The sequence below is a fragment of the Lissotriton vulgaris genome, chromosome 9 (genome assembly GCF_964263255.1).
Source record: "Lissotriton vulgaris chromosome 9, aLisVul1.2, whole genome shotgun sequence".
Taxonomy (NCBI): Eukaryota; Metazoa; Chordata; class Amphibia; order Caudata; family Salamandridae; genus Lissotriton; species Lissotriton vulgaris.
In genome coordinates, this window is record NC_141697.1 from 27,561,315 (window position 1) to 27,585,676 (window position 24,362).

The following is a 24,362-nucleotide window of genomic DNA, read 5'->3' on the forward strand; positions in this document are numbered from 1 at the left end:
ATTATTTTGCAGCAAAACTAGGAAACAACAATTTGCATTTCACTCCTTTCCTGAAATGTTAATCCAAATGGTTTCAAATGTAAGAAAAAAAAAAAAAATTAACGAGGACGCCTTTCTCCCATCACAAGGTTTTTAACAGATTATCGTCGAGTAGCATTGTGACCTTAAACACAAAGTAGATTTTTGGGTAGAGCCAGGAGTTGTTTACTGGCAAGTTCTCATGGTTAGTTCCCCACCTTTAGCATTGGTATGAGGCTTAAAAACTCATCAACAGAAGTGATGTGCCCTAAGAAAATAGAAAACCCACAGAGATACTTCTACTAGCAGCCTTGCAAAACAGATTACAACCCTAGAATCTCTTACTAGGCTGAGGCACATCATAGCAAGTAAATTTAGTGCACAGTGAACAAGGACTAAACCCGCCACTGGAGGGAGGTCAAAGGTACACTGAGGGTGAGGGCTGGAACACGCCACTGGGGGAGAGCAAAGGCACACTGCACGCGAGGGCTAAAACACGCCACTGGGGGAGAGCAAAGGCACACTGCACGCGAGGGCTAAAACACGCCACTGGGGGAGAGCAAAGGCACACTGCACGCGAGGGCTAAAACACGCCACTGGAGGGAGAGCAAAGATACCCTGCATACAGGACCTGGAAAACTCCACTGGAGGGAGGGAGAGCAAAGGTGCACTGCACGCGAGAGCTGGAACACACCACTGGAGGGAGGTCAAAGGTACACTGCACACGAGGGCTAAAACATACCACTGGAGGGAGGTCAAAAGTAGACTTTGCCAGAGGGCTGGAATACACCACTGGAGGGAGCCCCGACACATTGCGACGGGGTCAAAGTGAGAACTTCCAGCCCACACTGCTTCGGGGCTCGGACACCACGGGCAAGTAAACCCTTGTACACCTCACGAGGGCCAGGTCACACCAGTAGAAGACTAATTTACAGAGCGCGAGAGGGGAGGCACACATTAGATGAAGCTACAGGATACACAATGTGCGTGCAAGGGCTGATACACACCAGTGATGGAAGGCATGACACGAAGCATGAGGTCTAAGGCACATCACTGGACGGTACGTTAGAATCTATGATGGAGCTGCTGGATACATGTGCATAAAAGGGCTGGAACACGCCAGTGAAGGGAGGCATGACATGCTGTGAGAGGGCTAAGGCACACCACTAGATGGAGCTCCAAGCTACACTGTATGTGTGAGAGATGGAACACACCACTACAGGAAAGCATGACACACTGCGAGAGAGTTAAGACACATCACTGGATGGAGGTCCAGGATACACTCTGTATGAAAGGGCTGGGGGGCATGATACGGTGCGAGAGGGATGAGGCACATCACTGGATGGAGCTCAAGAATACACTGCATGCGAGGGCTGAAACACACCACTGGAAGGAGACATGACACTGCAAGAAGGCTGAGGCACATCAATGGATGAACCTCCAGGATACACTGCATGCGAAGGCTGAAACACACCACTGGAGGGAGGCATGACACTGCAAGAAGGCTGAGGCACATCACTGGATGAACCTCCAGGATACACTGCATGCGAGGGCTGAAACACACCACTGGAGGGAGGCATGACACTGCAAGAAGGCTGAGGCACATCAATGGATGAACCTCCAGGATACACTGCATGCGAGAGCTGAAACACACCACTGGAGGGAGGCATGACACTGCAAGAAGGCTGAGGCACATCACTGGATGAACCTCCAGGATACACTGCATGCGAGAGCTGAAACACACCACTGGAGGGAGGCATGACACTGCAAGAAGGCTGAGGCACATCACTGGATGGAGCTCCAGGATACACTGCATGCGAGGGCTGAAACACACCACTGGAAGGAGGCATGACACTGCAAGAAGGCTGAGGCACATCACTGGATGAGGCTCCAGGATACACCGTGCATGCGAGGGCTGGGGGGCATGACACGCTGCGAGAGGGCTAAGGCACTTCACTGGATGGAGCTCCAGGATACACTGCATGCGAGGGCTGAAACACACCACTGGAGGGAGGCATGACACTGCAAGAAGGCTGAGGCACATCAATGGATGAACCTCCAGGATACACTGCATGCGAGAGCTGAAACACACCACTGGAGGGAGGCATGACACAGCAAGAAGGCTGAGGCACATCAATGGATGAACCTCCAGGATACACTGCATGCGAGAACTGAAACACACCACTGGAGGGAGGCATGACACTGCAAGAAGGCTGAGGCACATCACAGGATAAAGCTCCAGGATACACTCTGTATGAAAGGGCTGGGGGGCATGACACGCTGCGAGAGGGATAAGGCACATCACTGGATGGAGCTCCAGGATACACTGCATTCGAGGGCTGGGGGGCATGACACTGCAAGAAGCTTGAGGCACATCACTGGATGAGGCTCCAGGATACACCGTGCATGCGAGGGCTGGGGGGCATGACACACTGCGAGAGGGCTAAGGCACATCACTGGATGGAGCTCCAGGATACACTGCATGCGAGGGCTGAAACACACCACTGGAAGGAGGCATGACACTGCAAGAAGGCTGAGTCACATCACTGGATGGAGCTCCAGGATACACTACATGCGAGGGCTGAAACACCACTGGAGGCGGGCATGACACTGCAAGAAGGCTGAGGCACATCAATGGATGAACCTCCAGGATACACTGCATGCGAGGGCTGAAACACACCACTGGAGGGAGGCATGACACTGCAAGAGGGCTAAGGCACATCAATGGATGAACCTCCAGGATACACTGCATGCGAGGGCTGAAACACACCACTGGAGGGAGGCATGACACTGCAAGAAGGCTGAGGCACATCACTGGATGGAGCTCCAGGATACACTGCATTCGAGGGCTGGGGGCATGACACTGCAAGAAGCTTGAGGCACATCACTGGTTGGAGCTCCAGGATACACTGCATGCGAGGGCTGAACCACCACTGGAGGGGGGCATCACACTGCAAGAAGATTGAGGCACATCACAGGATAAAGCTCCAGGATACACCGTGCATGCGAGGGCTGGGGGGCATGACACTGCAAGAAGCTTGAGGCACATCACTGGATGAAGCTCCAGGATACACAGTGCATGCGAGGGCTGGGGGGCATGACACGCTGCGAGAGGGCTGAGGCACATCACTGGATGGAGCTCCAAGATACACTGCATGCGAGGGCTGAAACACACCACTGGAGGGAGGCATAACACTGCAAGAAGATTGAGGCACATCACAGGATGAAGCTCCAGGATACACCGTGCATGCGAGGGCTGGGGGGAATGACACTGTAAGAAGCTTGAGGCACATCACTGGATGGAGCTCCAGGATACACTGCATGCGAGGGCTGAACCACCACTGGAGGGGGGCATGACACTGCAAGAAGCTTGAGGCACATCACTGGATGAAGCTCCAGGATACACCGTGCATGCGAGGGCTGGGGGGCATGACACACTGTGAGAGGGCTAAGGCACTTCACTGGATGGAGCTCCAGGATACACTGCATGTGAGGGCTGGGGGGCATGACACACTGTGAGAGGGATAAGGCACATCACTGGATGGAGCTCTAGAATACACCGTGCATGCGAGCGCTGGGTCACATGACACTGCAAGAGGGCTAAGGCACTTCACTGGATGGAGCTCCAGGATACACTGCATGCGAGGGCTGAAACACACCACTGGAGGGAGGCATGACACCGCAAGAAGACTAAGACACATCACAGGATGAAGCTCCAGGATACACTGTGTATGAAAGGGCTGCGGGGCATGACACGATGCGAGAGGGCTGAGGCACATCACTGGATGAAGCTCCAGGATACACCGTGCATGAAAGGGCTGCGGGGCATGACACGCTGCGAGAGGGCTAAGGCACATCACTGGATGGAGCTCCAGGATACACTGCATGCGAGGGCTGAAACACACCACTGGAAGGAGGCATGACACTGCAAGAAGCCTGAGGCACATCAATGGATGAAGCTCCAGGATACACCGTGCATGAGAGGGTTGAAACACCACTGGAGGGAGGCATGACACTGCAAGAAGGCTGAGGCACATCAATGGATGAACCTCCAGGATACACTGCATGCGAGGGCTGAAACACACCACTGGAGGGAGGCATGACACTGCAAGAAGGCTGAGGCACATCAATGGATGAACCTCCAGGATACACTGCATGCGAGGGCTGAAACACCACTGGAGGGAGGCAGGACACTGCAAGAAGGCTGAGGCACATCACTGGATGGAGCTCCAGGATACACTGCATTCGAGGGCTGGGGGCATGACACTGCAAGAAGCTTGAGGCACATCACTGAATGGAGCTCCAGGATACACTGCATGCGAGGGCTGAACCACCACTGGAGGGGGGCATGACACTGCAAGAAGCTTGAGGCACATCACTGGATGAAGCTCCAGGATACACCGTGCATGAAAGGGCTGCGGGGCATGACACGCTGCGAGAGGGCTAAGGCGCATACTGGATGGAGCTCCAGGATACACTGCATGCGAGGGCTGAAACACACCACTGGAAGGAAGCATGACACTGCAAGAAGGCTGAGGCACATCACTGGATGAAGCTCCAGGATACACTGTGCATGAGAGGGCTGGGGGGCATGACACGCTGCGAGAGGGCTAAGGCACATCACTGGACGGAGCGCCAGTAAACAAGGTGCATGCCAGGGCTGAAACACACCACTGGAGGGGGGCATGACACACTGCAAGAAGACTAAGACACATCACAGGATGAAGCTCCAGGATACACTCTGTATGAAAGGGCTGCGGGGCATGACACGATGCGAGAGGGCTGAGGCACATCACTGGATGAGGCTCCAGGATACACCGTGCATGAGAGGGCTGGGGGGCATGACACGCTGCGAGAGGGATAAGGCACATCACTGGATGGAGCTCCAGGACACACTGCATGCGAGGGCTGGGAGGCATGACATGCTGCAAGAAGGCTGAGACATCACTGGATGAAGCTCCAGGACACACTGCATGCGAGGGCTGGGGGGCATGACACACTGTGAGAGGGATAAGGCACATCACTGGATGGAGCTCTAGAATACACCGTGCATGCGAGCGCTGGGTCACATGACACTGCAAGAGGGCTAAGGCACTTCACTGGATGGAGCTCCAGGATACACTGCATGCGAGGGCTGAAACACACCACTGGAGGGAGGCATGACACTGCAAGAAGGCTGAGGCACATCAATGGATGAACCTCCAGGATACACTGTGTATGAAAGGGCTGCGGGGCATGACACGATGCGAGAGGGATGAGGCACATCACTGGATGAGGCTCCAGCATACACTGCATGCTAGGGCTGGGAGGCATGACACGCTGCGGGAGGGCTAAGGCGCATCACTGGATGGAGCTCCAGTAAACACTGCATGCGAGGGCTGGGAGGCATGACATGCGGCAAGAAGGCGGAGACACATCACAGGATGAAGCTCCAGGACACAATGCATGCGAGGGCTAAGGCGAATACTGGATGGAGCTCCAGGATACACTGCATGTGAGGGCTGAAGCACACCACTGGAGGGAAGCATGACACGCTGTGGGAGGGCTAAGGCGCATACTGGATGGAGCTCCAGGACACACTGCATGTGAGGGCTGAAGCACACCACTGGAGGGAAGCATGACACGCTGCGGGAGGGCTAAGGCGCATCACTGGATGGAGCTCCAGTAAACACTGCATGCGAGGGCTGGGAGGCATGACATGCGGCAAGAAGGCTGAGACACATCACAGGATGAAGCTCCAGGACACAATGCATGCGAGGGCTGGGGGGCATGACACACTGTGAGAGGGATAAGGCACATCACTGGATGGAGCTCTAGAATACACCGTGCATGCGAGCGCTGGGTCACATGACACTGCAAGAGGGCTAAGGCACTTCACTGGATGGAGCTCCAGGATACACTGCATGCGAGGGCTGAAACACACCACTGGAGGGAGGCATGACACCGCAAGAAGACTAAGACATCACAGGATGAAGCTCCAGGATACACCGTGCATGAAAGGGCTGCGGGGCATGACACGCTGCGAGAGGGCTAAGGCACATCACTGGATGGAGCTCCAGGATACACTGCATGCGAGGGCTGAAACACACCACTGGAAGGAGGCATGACACTGCAAGAAGCCTGAGGCACATCAATGGATGAAGCTCCAGGATACACCGTGCATGAGAGGGTTGAAACACCACTGGAGGGAGGCATGACACTGCAAGAAGGCTGAGGCACATCAATGGATGAACCTCCAGGATACACTGCATGCGAGGGCTGAAACACACCACTGGAGGGAGGCATGACACTGCAAGAAGGCGGAGGCACATCAATGGATGAACCTCCAGGATACACTGCATGCGAGGGCTGAAACACCACTGGAGGGAGGCAGGACACTGCAAGAAGCTTGAGGCACATCACTGAATGGAGCTCCAGGATACACTGCATGCGAGGGCTGAACCACCACTGGAAGGGGGCATGACACTGCAAGAAGCTTGAGGCACATCACTGGATGAAGCTCCAGGATACACCGTGCATGAAAGGGCTGCGGGGCATGACACGCTGCGAGAGGGCTAAGGCGCATACTGGATGGAGCTCCAGGATACACTGCATGCGAGGGCTGAAACACACCACTGGAAGGAGGCATGACACTGCAAGAAGGCTGAGGCACATCACTGGATGAAGCTCCAGGATACACCGTGCATGAGAGGGCTGGGGGGCATGACACGCTGCGAGAGGGCTAAGGCACATCACTGGACGGAGCGCCAGTAAACAAGGTGCATGCCAGGGCTGAAACACACCACTGGAGGGGGGCATGACACACTGCAAGAAGACTAAGACACATCACAGGATGAAGCTCCAGGATACACTCTGTATGAAAGGGCTGCGGGGCATGACACGATGCGAGAGGGCTGAGGCACATCACTGGATGAGGCTCCAGGATACACCGTGCATGAGAGGGCTGGGGGGCATGACACGCTGCGAGAGGGATAAGGCACATCACTGGATGGAGCTCCAGGACACACTGCATGCGAGGGCTGGGAGGCATGACATGCTGCAAGAAGGCTGAGACATCACTGGATGAAGCTCCAGGACCCACTGCATGCGAGGGCTGGGAGGCATGACACGCTGCAAGAAGGCTGAGACATCACTGGATGGAGCTCCAGGATACACCGTGCATGAGAGGGCTAGGGGGCATGACACGCTGCGAGAGGGCTAAGGCACTTCACTGGATGGAGCTCCAGGATACACCGTGCATGAGAGGGCTAGGGGGCATGACACGCTGTGAGAGGGATAAGGCACATCACTGGATGGAGCTCTAGAATACACCGTGCATGCGAGCGCTGGGTCACATGACACTGCAAGAGGGCTAAGGCACTTCACTGGATGGAGCTCCAGGATACACTGCATGCGAGGGCTGAAACACACCACTGGAGGGAGGCATGACACTGCAAGAAGGCTGAGGCACATCAATGGATGAACCTCCAGGATACACTGTGTATGAAAGGGCTGCGGGGCATGACACGATGCGAGAGGGCTGAGGCACATCAAGTCAAGTCAAGTCAAGTCATAAAATTTGTATAGCGCACTACATACCCAGAGGGTTTCAAGGCGCTTAGGAAGGGGAGGGGGATTATTTGTCGAATATCCATGTTTTAAGCTGCTTTCTGAACGCTAGGTGGTTCTGGGTGAGGCGAAGGTAGGCGGGGAGTGAGTTCCATGTTTTAGCAGCCAGGTATGAAAAGGATCTGCCTCCCATGGTGGTCTTGTTGATGCGAGGAACAGTGGCGAAGGCTTGGCTGGAAGAGCGAAGTTGGCGGGGGGGGTGTAGAAGGACAGTCGAGAGTTGAGGCAATCTGGTCCGATGTCGTAGAGTGATTTGTGTGCGTGGGTAAGCAGTCGGAAAGTGATCCTCTTATTGACGGGAAGCCAGTGGAGGTCTTTAAGGTGACCAGAGATGTGTTCGTTGCGTGGGATGTCTAATATCAACCTGGCTGAGGCATTTTGGATTCGTTGTAGTTTCTTCTGGAGTTTAGCGGTGGTACCTGCGTAGAGGGTGTTTCCGTAGTCCAGTCGGCTCGTGACTAGAGCGTGGGTGACTGTTTTCCTTGTTTCGGGGGGGATCCAGCGAAATGTTTTTCTGAGCATGCGAAGAATGTTAAAGCAGGAAGAGGATACGGCGCTGACTTGTCTGTTCATTGAGAGTGAAGAATCTAGGATTACACCAAGGTTCCGTGCGTGGTCTGTTGGGATGGGTGCTTTTCCGAGGGCTTCCGGCCACCAGGAGTCGTCCCATGCAGAGGGGGATGTACCTAAGATGAGGACTTCTGTTTTGTCTGAGTTCAGTTTCAGACGGCTTTGTTTCATCCATTCGGCGACTTCTTTCATTCCTTCGTGTAGGTTAGTTTTGGCGGTGCTGGGGTCCTTGGTGAGAGAAAGGATCAGTTGAGTGTCATCCGCGTAAGAGATGATGTTGAGGTTGTGTTGGCGGGCGATGGCTGCGAGGGGGCTCATGTATACGTTGAAGAGGGTGGGACTGAGTGAGGATCCTTGAGGTACGCCGCAGATGACTTCAGAGGCCTCGGATTTGAATGGTGGGAGGCGGACTCTTTGGGTTCTTCCGGTGAGGAACGAGGTGATCCATTCAAGTGCTTTTCCTTGGATTCCGATGTTATTGAGGCGTTGTAGAAGGGTGTTGTGGCAGACTGTGTCGAATGCTGCAGAGAGGTCAAGGAGGATGAGGGCGACTGTGTCTCCATTGTCCAGTAGAGTTCGAATGTCGTCTGTTGCTGCGATGAGGGCGGTCTCAGTGCTGTGTTTGGCTCGGAAGCCAGATTGAGATGGGTCAAGGGATTTGTTGGTTTCGAGGAAGGCAGCGAGCTGGTTGTTGACGGCTTTCTCGATGACTTTGGCCGGGAATGGAAGAAGCGAGATGGGGCGGTAGTTTTTGAGTTCGGTGGGGTCTGCTGTTGGTTTTTTCAGAAGGGCGGTGAGTTCAGCATGTTTCCAGTCTTCAGGGAAGGTGGCGGAGTTGAGGGAGCCGTTGATGACGTCTCGGAGGTGCGGTGCTATGATGGAGTCAGCTTTGTTGAAGATGTGGTGGGGGCATGGGTCTGTGGGGGATCCAGAGTGGATGGAATTCATCAGGCGGATGGTGTCCTCAGTGGAGACTGGGTTCCAGGCGTTAAGGGTGTTCACGGGGGGAGGATGGTCAGCAGATGGTAGGGTGGGATGACTTCCGGGTTGGTTGTCAAAGCTGTTGTGGATGTCAGCAATCTTGTTGTGGAAAAAAGAAGCTAGGGAGTCGCAGAGGGTTTGAGAGGGGGTGATGTCATTGGAGTTGGCCGATGGGTTGGAGAATTCCTTGACGATGTTGAAAAGTTCCTTGCTGTTGTGGGCGTTGTTGTCAAGTCGATCCTTGAATGCTGATTTCTTGGCTTTTCGGATCAGTTGGTGGTGAGTGCGGGTGGCGCTTTTGAAGGCGTCCTTGTTGCTGGTGGATGGGTCTTTTTTCCAGGCCTTTTCAAGGGAGCGGCATAGTTTCTTGGACTTCTTGAGATCATCGTTGAACCATGAGGCCTTCTTGTTTCCAAGTTTGTGTTGACGTTTTTTAAGCGGTGCTAAGGAGTCGGCGGTGTTAGATAACCAAAGGGTGAGGTTGGAGGCGGCTTCGTTGGCGTTAGAAGAGAGGGCTGGGGAGGTTCGAAGGAGTGATGCGGAGATCTGATCCGTGGTGATTTTGTTCCAGTTTCTCTGTAGGGTTGGTTGGAGGTGGATGATGGGTTTCGGCTTGTTGTAGGTGAAGTGAACGCAGCTGTGGTCAGTCCAGAGGAGATCCGTAGTGTGGCTGAAGGAGACATGGTTGCTGGAGGTGAAGATGGGGTCGAGTGTGTGACCTGCGATGTGGGTGGGGGAAGTGACAAGTTGTTTAAGTCCGAGGTTGGCGAGGTTGTCTAAGAGGGTTGCGGAGTTGCGGATACACTGCATGCTAGGGCTGGGAGGCATGACACGCTGCGGGAGGGCTAAGGCGCATCACTGGATGGAGCTCCAGTAAACACTGCATGCGAGGGCTGGGAGGCATGACATGCGGCAAGAAGGCTGAGACACATCACAGGATGAAGCTCCAGGACACAATGCATGCGAGGGCTAAGGCGCATACTGGATGGAGCTCCAGGATACACTGCATGTAAGGGCTGAAGCACACCACTGGAGGGAAGCATGACACGCTGCGGGAGGGCTAAGGCGCATACTGGATGGAGCTCCAGGACACACTGCATGTGAGGGCTGAAGCACACCACTGGAGGGAAGCATGACACGCTGCGGGAGGGCTAAGGCGCATCACTGGATGGAGCTCCAGTAAACACTGCATGCGAGGGCTGGGAGGCATGACATGCGGCAAGAAGGCTGAGACACATCACAGGATGAAGCTCCAGGACACAATGCATGCGAGGGCTAAGGCGCATACTGGATGGAGCTCCAGGATACACTGCATGCTCTACATATCAATGCATCTTTTAAACAGCACATTTCAAGCACCTTCCAATAGGACTGCTTTTCCAAATAAGTGATGTGAATCATTACTCACGAGTGCACTCAAACGGGACACTGACTCCAGTTCGAGATAAAATCCTCAAGAGCATGGGTGAAGGTACTGAAACCAGACTGTGCTGCTCGAGCATACTAATGGCAATACAGCGCTAGACAAATCCATGTTAACATAAAGACAATATAAATGACACCTCTCTTAACCCCTTCGCTGCTGGCCCGTTTCCGCCGCTGTGCGGTAAACAAATGAACAGGGGCGGGCCATGACGAACCCCAGCCGTCATCAGCACACGAGCACCGTAGTGCATGACGGCTGGGGTTCGTCATCAGCATACAAGGGGTTAAATCAATTAAAAAGGTACCCACATGTAGCCATACATAGCAAATTCAAGTAAACTGAAGTTGATCTAGAGCGAAACTGATTTAGAAGCCACCCTGCAACAGTTATCAGATTATCCAAAATAATTCAAATACGGCTCCCTCCTCCCAGTGAAAGATGAGACCACCCCATGTGCCAGGTACTCCACCACCCCCTCAGTTTTGCCTAATTTTGAAATCCTATTCATTCAAAAACAGTCTACAAAATTGACCATACACCAGCGTGCGATTTGGTATTTAATCCCATAATCCACTGATTGTTTCTCGCCTAACATTAAGGCACCTTTTCAGGATTTGTGGACAATTTCAGTACCAACCACCCAGGTCTTTACATTTATTTCATAGCTAGATGGACACTTGTTGTGTGAAAGATCAGAAAGGCATGCACCTACCAACTCCATTTAAATAATAGCAGGAACTTTCGCACCCCTCAGTGGGTAACTGTCTAAACCAGTGGTTCCCAAACGGTGGTCTGAGGACCCCAGGGGGTTCTCGAAGTCTCCTCAGGAAGTCTGCGTCAACTTTGAAAATTAAAAAGTATTAACAAATTAAGTATATGTAAATAGTTAAGCTAAATGTACAGTTCAGCATTTTAAGACGTACTATAAAACGTATCCTGCAATTTGAAACTGGAGGCTAAAAATTAAAGTAGTATCCTCTGAATGATTGGTGGGAGCAGAGCAGATGCATCAAATAGAATTTAGTATGGACGAGGAGTGGCTTCAATTGAATGTAGAAAATCTCAAACTTTCTATTAAATAAAAAAAAAATTGTAAGTGTTTGCAAATTAAATAAAATGTGTCATCATTTGAATATTTGTTTGATGAATGCTTTTTTCTGTATTTCCTGTGTGTTGTTTTGCAATGCTCAAGTTGCGGTCCCCAGCTTCCAGTAATGACTCGTGAACAGTCCACGGATTCCAATCATTATTCAGTGGGCCAGTAATGATTATGTAGGAATCCCCAGAAGTCAAACTTTTGGGAACCACTGGTCTAAACGTTCGTTTACAAAGGCCTCTGCTTCACATGTACAAAACTACACTTATGTACTTAAAAAGACACGGTTCGAATATTTATTTCAGCAGCTACTCTATCCCAAGCGTGGTGTGAAATGATAAAAAGGCAAAATAGCATTTACTCTCTATCATTCAGCCAATACATAAAAGACAGTGAACGTAAACAGCAATAAGGCATGTAGTCTTTGTGGAGTGTCAACATACAATCAATCAATCAGGGATTTGTAAAGCGCACTACTCACCCGTGAGGGTCTCAAGGCGCTTGGGGGGGGGCAGGGGGTTTTCAGCCTTATTTAATAAGGAAAACGACAATTGTTGGGGGCAAGCTGTGCCTCCAGTTCACTCTATGAAGCAGAGAGAAGACTTGAGCTGTACCTTAGATCAATACTCCTATGCTGCCAGCTTGGTGTCACGGTCCATCGGGTAAGAATATAGCTTCTTCTGGAGCATCCTAGGTAGAACATAACCATATAGTTGGTTAATACACAAGTAAATACTTTTTATCCTACTCATACTCTGACATAGTGGCTTTAAGGGGTGGTTTTCAAAAATCAAAACATACGAATCAGGCATGACCCAATTTTGCGGCACAGGGTGCAGAGGAATTAGTCATAAACAGTCATTGAGACCCCCTACACCAGCCAGCAAATGTAGGGCAAGCCCTAATCTCACTAGTGCACCCCCCAAAAAGAGCCAGGAGGCCCATCAACATCAGAAGCCATGGAGGTCCCATCGGAGTCTTATCAGTCTGTCAGGAGTGGATCAGGACAGCCCTAGGCCCTAACCCCTCTGCGCCTGCAGCCTAGCCTACCTACCGGAACGAAGCAGCCGATGCAGGCATGGACACTACGGGGTACAGCCACAGTGGGCAGTCAATGGCAGGGGGTCGTGGCTGTGGGCTGGTGACCGTCCGAGCAAGCAGTACTCCCAGGCAGTTCTAGTACAGTGCACTGCAGCTTCAGTGCAGGTAGTGATGTTGAATACCATGTGCTCAGTTACAAATCAGGGTTAGGTAGGAACATGTTCACAGTGCTAACACAGTGTACGGTCATGTTATGAAGCAGCTGAGTGGTTAAAGCACATCAGCATTTAATCTGGATATATCTGGTTTCGATTTTTTTTTTTACATAATATAGATATATAGGGGGACTTTTGGTCCGTTAGCTTCACTTATGGGTCTTACAAATGCCATGGAAATGTTGCTTCCGCCCATCAAAGCATACAGCGTGGGGCAGTTGGCTAGTCCCCTTTAACCATTGGCTCTCTTCACTTTGAAAGACAGCACAAAGCCTGTGGACACTGCCCGCATCGACCTAAAAAGAGTTCCTTTTTCTTTAGTGCCAAAGCTGATCCAAAGGCACTTTTTAAAATTCTTCGGTTCTCTTTAAATAACCAATATTACTTTGCCTGTAAATAGTATGCCTGCACTTTAGGAAGTTTAATTAACCTTGGTGTTAGAAAGTGTGCTAAGTGACATTGTAATATTGGAACAGTCTGCGATTGGAGCACTTGGGTAGATCCTTATTTATATTTCCTTCATGACTATTAATAAATTGCATTACTCAACTCTAAAGCTGGGTTAAGAAATATGTATATGTCACTAGTAAACGAGCCAGGTTTCTTAAATTTGCAAATTTTGATTGCAAGCATACGGCAGACAAAGCTTGGTGACAGTAAGTATTTTTATGGCACATTCATGCAATTAAAAAGAAATGTAACCATTGTACCAGCTTGCCCAAATGGCCAAACAATTTGGCTTTACCAATACTTGTTTTACTTACAAGCAGATGCCACCAAAATAAACAAGCATTTGCAATGCAATAGGTCCCGCATTAGGAAAGTTTGAGCTATTGGTATTGTAAATGACAAATATTCTATTTAAGTGTTGGTTTTGAAAATAGCGAAATTAATAGCTTTGTCATTTACCATGCCAATAGTTTTAACTTTTGTAAATGTGACACCTATAGCATTTGTAATGCAATACGTGTTGTATTTACGTGACTTAGATGTATTAATATTACAAATAAAAATGGCTTTAAATTGTTTTTAATAATTAATACTGAAATAAAAGTTATTGCAATTTATAATGGCAATAGCTTTAACTTTTGTAACTAACTTTTGTGAAGATTATGTTCAGTGTATTTTATTGTGATGAAAATCCAAGAACAGAAGTGAAATATTAACATCTTTTTGTGACATTTGTAATAAAGCTTAAAACATTGAGAGAACATATTTGAACCAGTTGTTGAATGGTTGCACAGATGGATGCTGTGGTGGCGCGGAGTGATGTTGTGGTGGCGACGAGTGATGCTGTTTCGTTCAGTGGTGCTGTGGTAGCGCATAATGATGTTGTGGTGCCCCTGAGTGATGTTGTGGTACTCCCGAGTGATGTTGTGGTACTCCCGAGTGATGTTGTGGTACTCCCGAGTGATGTTGTGGTACTCCCGAGTGATGTTGTGGTACTCCCGAGTGATGTTGTGGTACTCCCGAGTGATGTTGTGGTACTCCCGAGTGATGTTGTGGTACTCCCGAGTGATGTTGTGGTACTCCCGAGTGATGTTGTGGTACTCCCGAGTGATGTTGTGGTACTCCCGAGTGATGTTGTGGTACTCCCGAGTGATGTTGTGGTACTCCCGAGTGATGTTGTGGTACTCCCGAGTGATGTTGTGGTACTCCCGAGTGATGTTGTGGTACTCCCGAGTGATGTTGTGGTACTCCCGAGTGATGTTGTGGTACTCCCGAGTGATGTTGTGGTACTCCCGAGTGATGTTGTGGTACTCCCGAGTGATGTTGTGGTACTCCCGAGTGATGTTGTGGTACTCCCGAGTGATGTTGTGGTACTCCCGAGTGATGTTGTGGTACTCCCGAGTGATGTTGTGGTACCCCCGAGTGATGTTGTGGTACCCCCGAGTGATGTTGTGGTACCCCCGAGTGATTCTGGGGTGGTGCTGAGTGATGCTGTGGTGGTGCAATAGATAGAGTGAGTGCGATAGTTAGATAGATAGATAGACAGATAGATAGAGTGAGGGCGATCGATTGATAGATAGAGTGAGGACGATAGATAGAGGGCGATAGATAGGTTCAGAGTCATCAGGTAAAAAGATAATACAGATAAATTTTCAGTACTCAGTCTCATTTCTTTCATCTGCACCCCAAAGAGGTACATAACGATATTTTCCCATTAAAAAATGACAATACACCATGGTCGGAGAGAGTGTTACTATGGGTTTACATGCGAATTGTCTATTATTGTTGAGGAAGTACACACATTCACAAAGCCGATGAAATGCAACAGTTCGGTCAGTAGCTAATTAAAAACATGGAAGTATACCTTGCTGGTTGCAAAGAGTGAAATGCTTTATCCGCGCTACAGTATCTTCAAGTGCATATTAAATTATAATAGAAATGGAGTGTGTATTTAAAAAAAGAACGCCTTTTGCATATAAGTGCAGGCTAGTATTACTTGTGCCGATGAACCACATAACAATGCACAGTGTAAGTACATATAATTCAATTAGGACAGCACTGTCTGCAGGTACCCATTATGTATACATCAGCCACTAGTGCCAATAAACTAATTCCGCTCGGAAAAGTCAGAAGTTTAAACCCTTATAAAGACAGGGGAAGGAGCAGAGGTATGCACTTGGTGATAGGGTGTAGATGAGGATGGGGCAAATAACAAACAGGAATTTCTTAAGACTACCGCTACTACGGCACGAGTCTGGTCGGGGAGGGAAAACGGCCATTAGGGGGGTGCAGCAGTCGCTTACTTGGTGGTCGTTACAATGGTGGTCTCTCATGGGGTCCCTGGATGAAGCCGTTTCACTATGTGATAGAGATAATAGCACTGATGGGTTTGTTGGGCAGATGCACAGCAAGTTTTGAAAGTTTCGAGTAAGTTTTTGGTAAGTTTTTAGGTGCTACACAAGTAACGTCAAGTGTCCCACGACGTTAGTAAGTAAACATGTAGATAGTGGGATCAATGGATCACTGATCCCATCATTGGGTGCACACTGTAGTTCCTCTATGATTCAAAGAGGTTTCACACTTTGTTCATTAATTGTTATTGACATTTATTCGACATAACAGTTCATTGGTGGATCTCATAAGTACATCGTATTCATAAGTTAATCCATTCTTAACATATTGGCACTGTCCCTTGTGTAAATCCAATGCATTTCGGGGCTATTATCTGCCCCTTCGTCAGGGAAAGGTACTGTAACAAAATCAAATTACATGAGAACAGGTCCAATACAAACCGACAGTGACTGGTAAATACACAGGTACCAAACCATGTTTGAATTGCGGGAACTGCAATAGTATCATAAAGGGAAACGTAATCAACCATCCCATGAAGGGCAACACAATTAAACTTCAAGTCAACGCAACATGTGACTCTAGCAATGTAATCTATGCCCTCAAATGCCTCTGAGGGAAACTCTATGTTGGCAAGACGGAACGAAAAATCAAGACCAGATTGACAGAACATAAGTCTAACATCAGATTAACAAATAGTAAATCTTCAATTGCCACACACTTTCAAGAAGCAAAACACAACATTTCCCAACTCAAGTTCATCATACTGGAAACCATTGCCAAAACGGAAGGTAGAGACAATACTAAATACCTACTCCAACGTGAAAATACCTGGATCCAAAGACTATCTACACAGAAGCCATTCGGCTTGAATGACAGAATCGAACTCTCTTGTTACTTATAAGTGTTGCAATTGGAGCCCTACAAGGCTTCCTGTGTGGTTACAGCAAATGTACTGCAATTTGATTTCTTTTCATTTGAATTGTTAATTTTTCAACTTCAATTGCATCACTGTTCTTATCTAGCCATTATGTTCACATCACACTGAACCCATATGGGTTGCTCTTACCCCACCCGGCATTTGCACACCAATATTGAGACACACTCCATCTAACACTATTAATCTCACCCAAGCACCCCTAATTCCCTATATTAACTTTCCCTCTATTTTACTTTGATTTTCACTCGCTGAATACAACATAATAATATTTGACCGCGAACGCGAGTCTTTCCTCACTATCTATGATCACGTGACCGTAGTATTTGTAAGTGACTAAACGCGGCAGTAGACGTCTTCGTCCTGACCGGCGTAGCGAGTGGATTACCTTCGAACGCGAAGCTCCGTTAAACAGGTTAGTGTACCGACAAGTAGAAAATCCTAAACGGGACTAACCAAACATGATGTATACTTACCGATCCTATCCCCTTTTACTTTCAGAATCATGTTCCATTAGAACACCGGTACACGTAAGCAACGCTAGGAGCATTTATTTGTTTTCCCCACGGGTTTGGAATTTTTAAGGTGACCTCATAATTTGGCACCCACCTTCCCCTACACTTCCTGTAGCGTCCACCCCCATTAGTTTAAGAAACCACATACCGCTCTGAGTTCATTACTTTAGACTTACCACATGTAATTTGATTTTGTTACAGTACCTTTCCCTTACGAAGGGGCAGATAATAGCCCCGAAATGCATTGGATTTACACAAGGGACAGAGCCAATATGTTAAGAATGGATTAACTTATGAATACGATGTACTTATGAGATCCACCAATGAACTGTTATGTCGAATAAATGTCAATAACAATTAATGAACAAAGTGTGAAACCTCTTTGAATCATAGAGGAACTACAGTGTGCACCCAAGGATGGGATCAGTGATCCATTGATCCCACTATCTACATAGAGATAATAGCGCCATCTTAAGTACGGCGTGTAACCGAGGTGACCCGAAGTGTACTTACAACGTGACCGGAAGCGAAGTTTCGAGTCAAAAAGGAAAATGTTTATGTCCAGCACAGCGGTATTACCTATATACAATGTATGCCAAATATGGAGGTATGGTGCCGCTGATTGAAGGAAACAAGACAGGCTAGAGCGCGTAATAGCCGCCGCCATATTGGAGTGGATACTGAGTGCGAGTCAAGTCTGTGAAACTTCCTAAGGTCTAAAAAGGTTAAAGATGAAGGAATAACGTATTTTGTAGCGTTGAGAAGTAAATTCTATACATGCCTATTTGTGACTGTGTGGGTAGCCTTCAGTGCGTAAAGGGACACAGTTTGCATAACGGTCATATGTGCATGAAAGTTATGCACAAGTCTTGAACAGGTCAGACAGACTACAGTGCTCCGGCCTTCTTCAAGTCATTGCAAGTTAAACAAGATCTCAGCATTGCGTGGTGGGGGTGGGGGGCCGGCATTGCGTGGCTGGGGGCGGGGGAGCGGATTCCTTTGAAGTCTGATGCCGAGGCTCAGAAAAATGGTGCGCGATGTGGCTGGCGATGTGCACGTGCCTGGCTCACATGAACTGTACCCGATTCACAGTTTGGGTAGACTTTTGAAAGCCTTACTATATTCTCGCCAAACAAGCATTGCTAAAGCAATGCCGTAGGCGAGACCTAAAAAGGAAAAGAACAGATTTGGAATAGAAATTTGAAATGTAAAAAGCATTTACTGATGAACCTGTTTTCCTAGTGATGTACCACAAACAAGCCTTTCAGTTGGGGAATGCATAATTATTTGTGAAATAGACTAGAAAAAATGATCACCTAGCCTATTACTAAAATTGCAGGCAGCAAAGAAAATCAAAATGTTACTTTAAAGCTTTATTAAAATAAAAACTTTTTTCTTTAATTTATACACAAAACAAATACATTTCACAGTGTTGCTGGCGATAATTAAGAGTGCCCGGACTACTACTTCCAGCATCCCCAGGAGCAGGGGAGACAGCTGCCTTGTTCAACGCGCCAGGAGGGTGCCTAAAAGGTAGCTTCGCAGTGCAGGACACGCCCGGGCAGCGCCGGGGAAAGACTGGGCCAAAAGTGGCCCTTTCTGGACTCGTCCGACCACCCACTTTATATTTGGCTTCTGAGAGAGTAAGTGCATGTATATGTGTATATAAATATATCTTTTGCTTTAGCGCTGTAACAAAAGGAAAAACATTACAATGAAAGCTGCCTCTAAAGATAATAATACCCCTAGTTCAAGCTCAATTACAAACCTTCTCTCAGGAGCCATGGGCATGTTAAATAAGGAGATTGTTAATGTGGAGGAAAGATTGGATGCAACTCAGCGTACGGTTTCTGCGGCCATAACCACAGTGGAAGAATCTAGGGAAGGGCCAACTAAACAACTTGATGGCAAAGCCGCAGCCTAAATCTAATCCTTGTGTTTCACATGCCCCCTTTCTTCAATTCCTCCACAGCATAATTGTGGCCAGTGTAGGAAGTTGGATATCTGACTATGGTTACCCCCAAACGTTTTGCCTGGTGTTTAGCTGGTTTTTGACATAGTTGGCCTGGGATCCTGCTATTCAGGGCCCCAGGCTGATTGCTCTCTTCTTAAAATGGACTCCATGTACCCTAGGTGCATAACATAATTGGAACTGGTTCACCTTATAGGCCCCTGTAACAGTGTACCATAGGTACCCAGGGCATAGGTGTAGCCAAGGCCTACCAGGGGCTGCAGCATGCATTATGCCACCCCTGGCCTGGCCTCCATATTTGACACAACTGGCTGATCACTCAGCTGGGGTAAGTTGATGTAATCACCTCTTACTTAGATATAGTAGATCTATGTCTAACCTAACTGGACACATAGTAACCTATAAGTCACTCCTATGGCAGGCCTCATCAATCCTGGAGACAGAGTGCTTGGAAATATGTGAGATGGTGCTCTAGCATGAGCTGAGCCTGTCTGCAGCTTCCGGGAACAACTCCCTTAGCTGTTCCGGGATATTGCCATACCATATTCTCTTAAGTGCATTATAATCCTCGCAGTTATATGCTAACTTTGGTTTGGCTTTATCAACACATGTCGAGTAAGGTGTCATACGATTTGAAATACTATCCCCTCGACAGTTCTGTCGACGGGGATAGCATTCCACCCTTCTAGAGGGACACAACATGTGTGTAGCCTTAACCCCGGTCAAAGTTAACCAGAGCCTCAGCATCACAAAATGGACGCTGCCACCACAGACACAAGTCTGACCTCCTGCTGCTGGGAGTCCTTCCAGCGAGGGAGGCTTGGACAAAGGGTTTCCTGCCTTGGGAAGTGCGAGCACCACCCCAGACAGGATTTTGTGTATTGGGTAGGACAGGGCTGAATAGATTGAGACATGCCCGGGGCAGACAAGGTGTCCCCGTGCATAAGCCAGTCCAAACCGGTCCTGGGACTTTCCAGACCCAGGCCTGGCGAGGAGCTGGACAAAGGTAAGGGGGTGTAACCATCCCCCTTCCTGGTCCCACCCAGAGGAGGGACCTAGCAGGTGATCCACCCCTCAGATTGGGAATAAGAGTGGGAGCAGTGCCTGAGCACCTCAGATCATCCTGAATCAACTTGAAACTAAGAAGACGACTGGACTTCGACATTCTGCTGCTCAGAAGACTGAAGAGTATCTCCCTTGTGGCCTAGGAGTGGCCACCCTGTGAACACAGGTACCAACCAGCAACTCGACGTCTGCTTTGCTGCCACCTCCCGCCGGAGCCCGAGCCCAGAGCCTGACAAGACCCAGACTCCCAGATTTCTCACAGCCCGATCCACAGTCCCTGCAAAGAAGGGCCCGTGGAGGCACCGAGAGACGTGGGACCGGACCTCTTGGAAGACACCCGAAAAGCTGACTGCGCAGCATCAGAGGCACCCTCGACGTTGTGCTTTGGGGACTGAGAAGCCCCACCACCGAGCAGTCCTTGCACCGAAGATCAGCCCCCCAGCATCTCCACGATCTGCGTGGGGCCCTTTTGCATTGTGCCACTCGACGCGCCATCCCGGCCACTTGCCACGTGGTCAGCGGCCATCTTGGCGACGAAACCTACGAACTACACTGCGGGTCTGGTTGCTCCAGACTTGCCCTCGCTCCTGTAAAAAGGAGCACCCGCTCTGACCTTGCTGGTCCAAGTAATAAGCCTTTTTCGATTCCTGCGTGGCTTGCATTAGCCAAGGCCAGTTTGCTCCAATCAAGTTGCCGACACCGCCAACAGCGAGAAGCCTGCGTGGGACAGCTCGTGATCGACTCCTGGACGTCCTCGACCCCTCATGTCCACGTGGCTGCAGAGAGAAGCTACACCTCATCGCCTGTTTGCACCCGACATCGCCTGGTTCCAATCTGGTTCCACGGTAGTCACTGGCTAGTGACTTTGAACATTGTCCCCCCTGCTTTCAGGTCTTCACAACTTCAGATCCACCCTTGGATCCACCGGAACTCTTCACATCGAGCCGCCTGCAGCATCTTCAGCTCCAAGCACCATCGACCAGCGTGACGAAACCCGACACTACTTCGACCCTATGCACCCGCTTCCTGTGGGTGAGGTAACTCAGCAACGCCGGTGTTCCCACACTGGTACACACCTCTAGGGCCTGTGTCTCAAGTTTCAGCTTTCTAGGTCACTCGGAAGGTTACTAACTAACTAACTCTATAACTTTTACGCACCATAGACATTGCATTGGTGAGTGCGTGCACTTTAAACACTGCACCCGAGTCCCGCGGGCCTTTCCCGACTTAGTCACTGCTAGTCCCGATCAGCTCCAGCGATTCCCAAGGCCCTAGGCCTATTTCCTGTTCGATTGGTATCTCTTATACCATTTTTTTGTATATGGTTTAGGTGGCCCCTAGGGCTCATCCATATTGTGCAACTTTTGTGTATTTTAAACTGTGTTTTGTTTAACGCTTGTGCTTCTGTGCTCATAAAGAGTTCAGGGGATATTTGTAGTTAATAAATATATATATATTTTCAATATATATCTGTGTGGTGTCCTTTCATCTGGTATTCAAGGGGGTTGTGTATGGTAATACAGCTGGCTTCACATGCCTTTCAGAGTTTAGCCTAAGACTGCTTTGTCCACGTTACCACTAGGATAACTGGTCTATAAGGTTGACTTACAACCAATCATCATAAGGGTTGCTTGGCATGGTACAAGGTGATCACTAGAATTAGTGAGCATCACATACCCGGCAAACTTCGGGGGCGGCATTGCGTGGCTGGGGGCGGGGGAGCGGATTCCTTTGAAGTCTGATGCCGAGGCTCAGACAAATGGTGCGCGATGTGGCTGGCGATGTGCACGTGCCTCGCTCACATGAACTGTACCCGATTCGCAGTTTGGGTAGACTTTTGAAAGCCTTACTATATTCTCGACAAACAAGCATTGCTAAAGCAATGCCGTAGGCGAGACCTAAAAAGGAAAAGAACAGATTTGGAATAGAAATTTGAAATGTAAAAAGCATTTACTGATGAACCTGTTTTCCTAGTGATGTACCACAAACAAGCCTTTCAGTTGGGGAATGCATAATTATTTGTGAAATAGACTAGAAAAAATGATCACCTAGCCTATTACTAAAATTGCAGGCAGCAAAGAAAATCAAAATGTTACTTTAAAGCTTTATTAAAATAAAAACTTTTTTCTTTAATTTATACACAAAACAAATACATTTCACAGTGTTGCTGGCGATAATTAAGAGTGTCCGGACTACTACTTCCAGCATCCCCAGGAGCAGGGGAGACAGCTGCCTTGTTCAACGCGCCAGGAGGGTGCCTAAAAGGTAGCTACGCAGTGCAGGACACGCCCGGGCAGCGCCGGGGAAAGACTGGGCCAAAAGTGGCCCTTTCTGGACCCGTCCGCACCACCCACTTTATTTTTGGCTTCCGAGAGAGTATATGTGTATATAAATATATCTTTTGCATTAGCGCTGTAACAAAAGGAAAAACATTACAATGAAAGCTGCCTCTAAAGATAATAATACCCCTAGTTCAAGCTCAATTACAAACCTTCTCTCAGGAGCCATGGGCATGTTAAATAAGGAGATTGTTAATGTGGAGGAAAGATTGGATGCAACTCAGCGTACGGTTTCTGCAACCATAACCACAGTGGAAGAATCTAGGGAAGGGCCAACTAAACAACTTGATGGCAAAGCCGTAGCCTAAATCTAATCCTTGTGTTTCACATGCCCCCTTTCTTCAATTCTTCCACATCATCATTGTGGCCAGCACCTGCTAAAAAGAAAAGGGGCCCAATAAAGTCATCGGTGCATACTGAGGGCAATGAATTAGGGCCTGATCTGGTCTCATTTGCAAAGCCCATTAAGTGCAGTGCTTAAAAATATAGAGAATATGGTAAAGCTGGCCCTAGAGCGGATAACTTACGACTTGATCAACTCGAAACAGGGATGTCAAACGCTTTGGATCGGTTACAAAATCAGACAACTACTTCTCATACAAAAGTGCAAAACGCCAGGTGATGAAGCCTTAGCAGGAGTTCCAGAGATCATGTCAAACAGGGGCCTCACAGAAGAACATAGTACAACAGTAAAATTGAGACGACCACAGAGAGAAGAATCACAGAGTTCCTTTGGGCTCCCATTTAAATGCAGCCTAATCTCAGGCGATGTTACTCATACGACCAGGAAGGCTTCCCATGAGCAACGTAATTTACCAAGGGAACACAGCCACCTGCCAGTTAAAGATATTATGCCTCTTCCACCCAAAACTACATCATATGCTCCGATTCTAATGAGGGTCCCTGTTCTGATGCCCACAGAAAGGGAATCTTGAGGAGAACTCAAAAATAAAGCCACATATTGTGTTGGTTCTAAGGACATCCACGGGGAATATATTTGAAGAGATCCTGATGGTCAAAAGAGTCAAATAGATAGGGAATTCTAGGAAAACACTGGAGGGAGACTGCTTAATCCTGATTTTTAGACACCCATACTTGGCTGAGCATAGTCTCAGCTCTCCAAATTGTGCACTTAAGAAGCAAAATAATGGCTGTACCCTTGGGTTTCTTTTACAGACCTGAACCCATCCGCCCCATCTCAAACCACAATTTACTAAAAGATCGTAAGACTACAGCGAGCTAGTGTTTCTAAGTTCCAGGAACAATCGATTTTCCCCATTAGAATGTCTGGATCTAAAAGACTGACTCGCCATGCCATCTAGGACTAATCTTTAATTCCATCAGGGGACACCATCAATTCATAACGAACAGGTAACAAACATAACTCATGAAGCTTTAGGGAAAGTTGTAGCTACTAATCACAAGGACGGCCTGACAACAATATCATTAGTCACATGGAATATAGCAGAACTGTATGTACGTATGTATGGGATTTGTAAAGCACTGGAATCACCCCCGTAGGGGTATCTCCGCGCTTCTAAAACTACAATGGAGGACTGGTCAAGATATGTAAAGGAGGCACAGATAGTCCTTCTACAAGAAACATGGGCAACTAACTCATTTGACGTAGGTGGATTTACATCCCCGATTACAACAGCTACTGAATCCAGTATGGGCAAGGCCAAAGGAGTTCTCCTCGTTTTGGTCTCTACAAAAGTTTCCCTACAAGTATTACAAAAAATTTTAACATCATCATAATATTAATTTGTCTTACTAAGCT

At 48.6% G+C, this 24,362-nt stretch overlaps 1 protein-coding gene across 3 annotated transcripts in view; it reads right to left on the bottom strand.

Moving 5' to 3' along the window:
* ARHGAP5 (Rho GTPase activating protein 5) overlaps positions 1-24,362 on the bottom strand; it is a 568,297-nt gene that overhangs the window by 522,306 nt on the left and 21,629 nt on the right. For 2 of the 3 annotated variants that reach the window (XM_086936953.1, XM_086936955.1), the window contains exon 2: positions 12,314-12,389. The exons of the other annotated variant lie outside the window; for it this stretch is intronic. The gene's annotated coding sequence lies outside the window, so the exon portion shown is untranslated. The remainder of the gene's footprint in view (positions 1-12,313; positions 12,390-24,362) is intronic. 3 annotated transcript variants of the gene reach the window in all.